We start from the raw sequence: 6,000 nt of genomic DNA, 5'->3' as shown, positions 1-6,000 counted from the left end.
GCTATCCCGTGTTTTGAGACTCGCAACTGAGACTCCACGGACTCTTGTTTTGCATATTTAAATTTTTGGGGGCATCAGTGGAGACTCTTGATTGAGTACTTCATTGGAGTTTTTTTCACTGTTCTCCTTGAGTTCAGAGATTACTGTGTTTTTTTGGTTGATTTGCCCCAACTAGCCAGAAACCTACTCCACACTGACGAGGGGCAAATCCCCCTAAACGGCTGTCTGTGGATGGAAGCCTGCCTTGGCAAGCCCTTGTCATGATCGCAATACTCGTACCTTGAGTTAGACATTGACAAAAAGGGGCCACCCTGGTACCAACAGCCATCATTGCACTAAAGGGAGGCCAGAAAGCTAAATGACATCCGTTATTTTAGACTCAAAATAACAGATGTCATTTTAAAGTGAGCTGAAAAAACGTTGTGTGAACATAGCCTTAGTGTGGGCTCCTGGAATATGAGCACCAGGGCTGCGTTTTAGTCCCAGTCCTGCCCTGGCACTTTGGTCTGATGATCTGATAAATCCACAAGCATGTTTTGCATGTCAATAGCCATGATGCACCACCCCAACCAGGTAAGGGCAAATGAGGTTCAATGTGGATAAATGTAAAGTTATGCACATGGGTACTAATAACCCACATGCATCATATGTCCTAGGGGGAGTTACACTGGGAGAGTCGCTGATGGAGAAGGATCTGGGTGTACTTGTAGATAATAGACTACAGAAGGCCAGCAGGATATTGTCATGTATTAAAGCAGGCACAGGGACAGGGATATAATATTACACCTTTATAAAGCTTTGGTGCGGCCTCATCTGGAGTATGCGTTCCAGTTTTGGAACCCAATTTATAAAACTTCATAAGCATCTTAGTTTATTAAACGCATATGTGTGGCATAAAGAGCTTCAGGCCAGAGAGCTGAGGAACTTGTGGCCAAGGTACAGCATTGCCATTTTCTGTTTGTATTACTTTATTTACAAAAATTGTTTCAATAAAATCAAAGATCAGAGTTTAAAAAAAATGTATATGTATAGAATCTACCCATCCATCCCCCTTCCTTTCACCCACCCCTTGATGGACATGTATCTTTTTTCAACCATACTAAATATGTAACTATGTTAAGAAAAGGCTATTCAAAAAAGTTGGGGGAGATTCACAAGGAGTGGACTGCTGCTGGAGTCAGTGTTTCAAGAGCCACCACACACAGATGTATCCAGGACATGGGCTACAAGTGTCCTATTCCATGTGTCAAGCCACTCATGAGCAAAAGAGAACGCCCGAAGCCTCTTACCTGGGCCAAGGAGAAAAAGAACTGGGATGTTGCTCAGTGATCAAAGGTATTGTATTCAGATGAAATCAAATTTTGCATTTCATTTGGAAATCAAGGTCCCAGAATCTAGAGGAAGAGTGGAGAGGTACACAGTCCAAGCTGAGGTCTAGTGGGAAGTTTCCACAATCAGTGATGGTTTGGGGAGCTGTGTCATCTGCTGGTGTAGGTCCACTCTTTTATCAAGACCAAAGTCAGCACAGCCGTCTACCAGGAAATATTAGAGCACCTAATTCTTCCCTCTCCCGACAAGCTTTTTGGAGATGGAATTTTCATTTTTTACCAGGACTTGGCCCCTGTCCCCACTGCCAAAAGTACCAATACCTGATTGATAATACTTGATTGGCCAGCAAGCTCGCCTGACCTTAACCCCATTGAGAATCTATGGGGTATTGGCAAGAGGAAGATGCGACACCAGACCCAAAAATGTAGAAGAGCTGAAGGCTGCTATAAAGGCAACCTGGGGCTTCCATAACACTTTTTACAGGCTGATCACCTCCATGCCACGCCACATTAAAGCAGTCATTCGTGGATAAGGAGCCCTGACCAAGTATTGAGTGCATATACTGTACATACTTTTCATTTGGACAACATTTCTGGGTTTAAATTTTTATTTAAAGTTGATCTTGTATAAAATTTTCTAAGATGAAGATTTTGGGGTTTTTCTTGGCTGTAATCCATAATCATTAACATTAACAGAAATAAACACTAGAAAAAGGTCACTCCGATTGTGAAGACTCCATATAATAAAAGGGGTTTTACTTTTTGAATTTAATTACTGGAAAAAAACAAACACTTTTTGATCATATTCTAATTTATTAAGATGCACTTGTACATCTGTCATGTGAGAACCAAGAATGCTAGTGCTCTTGTCTGCCTAACCATCATGTTCCATATTGTGCTGCTGCTGCTGTTGATAATCCTACTGTAACTATAACAATTTAACCAACCTTGAACTACTTTAAAATATAAGATAAAAGTTTGATGGCTTTATTGGGAAAATGTAGCCAAATGGTGTATAAATAGTATCTATATTTTTTTTCTTTAAAATAACACCAACTCTGTGACTTTTAAAATGTTTAAAAGCCATTGCTTTTTCTGGTACCACCAAGTAACAGCAGCTAAAATGGAATAATCTGGGGGTGGCTTGTTAGGAGGCTATTGCTTCTTCCAACGCCAATGTCGTTCTTCAAATCCAAATGGTAGAGTCTGACCTGAAATGATCCCTTATCACTACTACATAGCTTGCGGCACAAATCCAGCTCGTATATATCTATAACAATTTAAACACTGGTAAAGTTGGGTTCACACCATGTTTTTGCAATCCATTTTTTTCATTAGTTTTTTCAAAAAACTTATGCATTTGTGTGCATCTGTTTCGATCCTTTTTTCCATTGACTTCCATCATAAATTTGCACACAAATGCATGTTTTGTCATGCGGTTTTTGCAAAAATGGATGAAAAAAACTGATTGCAAAAACATAGTAGAAACCCAGCCTTATACAAAGAAAAAAATATATATAATATATATATATATATATATATATATATATATATATATATAAGATATATATATATATATCTTAAAAATTATCAGGTTTTTCATGCTGTACATGAGGTTTCTGTAAAGTAAGATGCAATATAACACAATAGTTATATCATACCACCCTATTATTACTTCATCCATAAGCATTGAGGAAAGATTCTCAAAGGTGCAAGTGACAAGCAGCCACAAAGGAGTTACAAACAGCTGGGCTCTATTTCCAGCCTCTACATGATGCGCAACTGATCAGGGAGTTACAAGGTTACCTGCGGAACTTTAGCAATATAAACCCAGGAGACAAACATGACATTATTTTCATTATTGCATAAGTCACTTTTCTGTCTTCATTTAAAGCTGCAGCATCTCCCAATTAGAAATATTTGCAGTACAAACCAGTGCAAGAATGAACGCTGTTAAAATATACGTTCACATGACAGTCTTTAGATAGCAGAAAATCCAAAGACAGCCTTGAATTTCTGTTACATTTTCAGATTCTTTTGAATGTTTAAGTCATGGATGCACATCAGCCCATTCAATGCATTTCCTATATGCTTTCTCATGGAATATGCTCAGAATGACTGACAAGTCACTTATTATGGAGTATTTAAAATGCGCACTCCAAACAATCAGCGTTCAGAATGTATTTCCCTCAAAACAATGGGGTGCACATTGAAAAGGTTTTTCTGACCTTATCTACGTGTGTTCTCATACTGACTGTTAAACCAATGCAGTTAAAGCAGAATTATCGTATGTTTTCTATTTAATGAATGTATTAAATAGATAAATGTAATGGTTATTACACACGAGTGTACTTGCCTTCTCCAATATAAGGAGATGCTGTCTCTGCACGGTCACATACGGTAGCACATTGCATGGATGTGCCCTATACTAAATATGGAGTCTTTTTTTATTGAAAGGACTAAGCTGTAAGAAGCAGGGTAACCAATAAACTATGTAAGAAAACCTTGGTACACATAACTGCCCTCCTTGCAGAGAGATATGTCATTGTTGAAAATGTGAATTTGTGTGAGTTTATGTTTATGTGAAAATGTGAGTTTATGGTCTTTCTTTCTTGTGTTTAAAAGGACATAGCACTTGCAATTACACAGTAATCTGAAGTTCGCCTGAGGAACTTCTATATTAACAACATTGATCTTTAATAGAGATCAATACAGTACATATGTACTGCATAGATCCATGAGATCAGTGGTCCATTATTATGGGCCGCTGGCGCCCATAGCAATTGAGTGCCGTGCCGGGATAAGTGTTGAGTACAGAGCCCTGGCAGGTAGCAGGGATGGCCCCTTTGTGATCGGGGAGCAATCTGCCCAATATACCACCATGGATGCTCTTTTCATAACATTTAAATGGCTTATAAGCTGGACGTGGCTGATAGCGGCCAGGTGGCGCGCAGTTCAGATTGGGCTCTCTGAACCCATGTAGTACCGCAATGCAGTAAATATTTGTCATGAGTCATGAAAAGGTTAATGATGCAACTATACCATGCGACTGGTGGATGTCATCTCACATACCTGTGCACCATGCTCGGACTGTGTCCTTTTACAGTGATCTCTGTCCCATGGCTTCCATGGTTTAAAGGTGTAACCAAGATGGTGTTCTGCTTCTGCTACTGATTAGACTTAGAGAACAGAACACAAAGTTACACCCAGTGCTTCAAGTTGTTCTTTTTTCAGATCTTTTCTATCTGACTCAGACCTCTGTTTATTGCTAATGGCCGTAGAAGTCCCTATCGCTGAGGATTGTAACCAGCAATAAGGGGTGGCAATGTAGCACACCATGGGGTTTTGTGACTGGTGGACACTGAGGGATATTTAGGATGGCTACATGGAGGTAATGTAGTTGCAGCCCATGCAAAAAGAACCTTTAGAGTCTAGGACCAGACTGCCCTATGTGCTATACACCACAAAATGGCCAAGCATCTCCATAAGATTTAAACACATACACTACTGGTAACCTATGTTTACCTTATAGTCATGTAACCAAAAATATTTGTAATATATTTTAATATTTTAAACCTTATTTCCGACAGAATTTCCTTTTGCTTGGTTGATACAATATGTTATTAGTAGCAATCAATGGTTATAAATAATATAGTGAACCACAATGCATTATTCTGACACTAGATTGGTGCACAGCCAACACTAGCTGGAAGTATTTCTCAGTGTAACATTGTACTATTGTAGATATAATTGTATCAATGATGGAATATATACCTCCATTATTTATTTAATTCAATAGAGCTGTCTTGCCCTGATGAGACGATATCACGAATTGTACAACAGAAAAAAAAAAAACGCTCACATATTTATGCATCAGACGCAGACTGTCATTTATTGGTCCAATTAACAGCCTTTCATCATTCATTAAAGGGGGAAGTCTGGTGACTTGAAAAAATTTTCATCTGGCAGGGGGGAACATAATAGTATTTAGTAATATCTCATGCATCTTTGCCAACTCCAATTCTCAAAATGTAAAAGTTTTTTTTTTTTTTTTTTTAGCTATGGGCCGGGACGTGTTGATGAAGGCAAGGATGTCCACTTACCACCCCGGTTCCAGCGTTGGGTCCCGCATCATGCTGTTTTGGTCTGCAGTGCCCAACCGCTTCCTGATCTGTGATGTGGCTTGAGACGTGATGTTTCCAGCCTCCCTCAGCCGTTCAGTGGCAGAGGTGAATCCCACTACATCAGCTGAATGGCTGAGTGATATGGAAACGTCACATCTCAGGCCGTGTGAAAGACCAGGAAGTGGCCGGGCACCGAAGACTGAAGAAGCATAATGTGGGACCCGGCGCTGGAATCAGTGAGGTAAGTGTATGTCCGTGCCTTCATCCACTGGCTCCCCACCCATTGCTAAAAAAGCCCTTGCACCCAGAGTACCCCTTTAACTTTGCCAGACCCTAAAAAACCTGTGCTTGAGCAGCACCTAAGGCTCAGATTTAGGTCCCTAAAACAAAGGACTATATCCACAGTAAAAACACCTACATAAAACAGAATAATTACTTGTTATTATTTGTACCTATTCTATTTTATAACTAATTCTGGAGGAAAAAAAAATATATATATCCACAGTAAGCATATTTATGACCATACCCAGTGTTACCTTGATCACATG

This window comes from Dendropsophus ebraccatus, chromosome 14 (assembly GCF_027789765.1).
Source record: "Dendropsophus ebraccatus isolate aDenEbr1 chromosome 14, aDenEbr1.pat, whole genome shotgun sequence".
In the NCBI taxonomy this organism is placed as follows: domain Eukaryota; kingdom Metazoa; phylum Chordata; class Amphibia; order Anura; family Hylidae; genus Dendropsophus; species Dendropsophus ebraccatus.
This window is presented reverse-complemented; position numbering follows the sequence as displayed.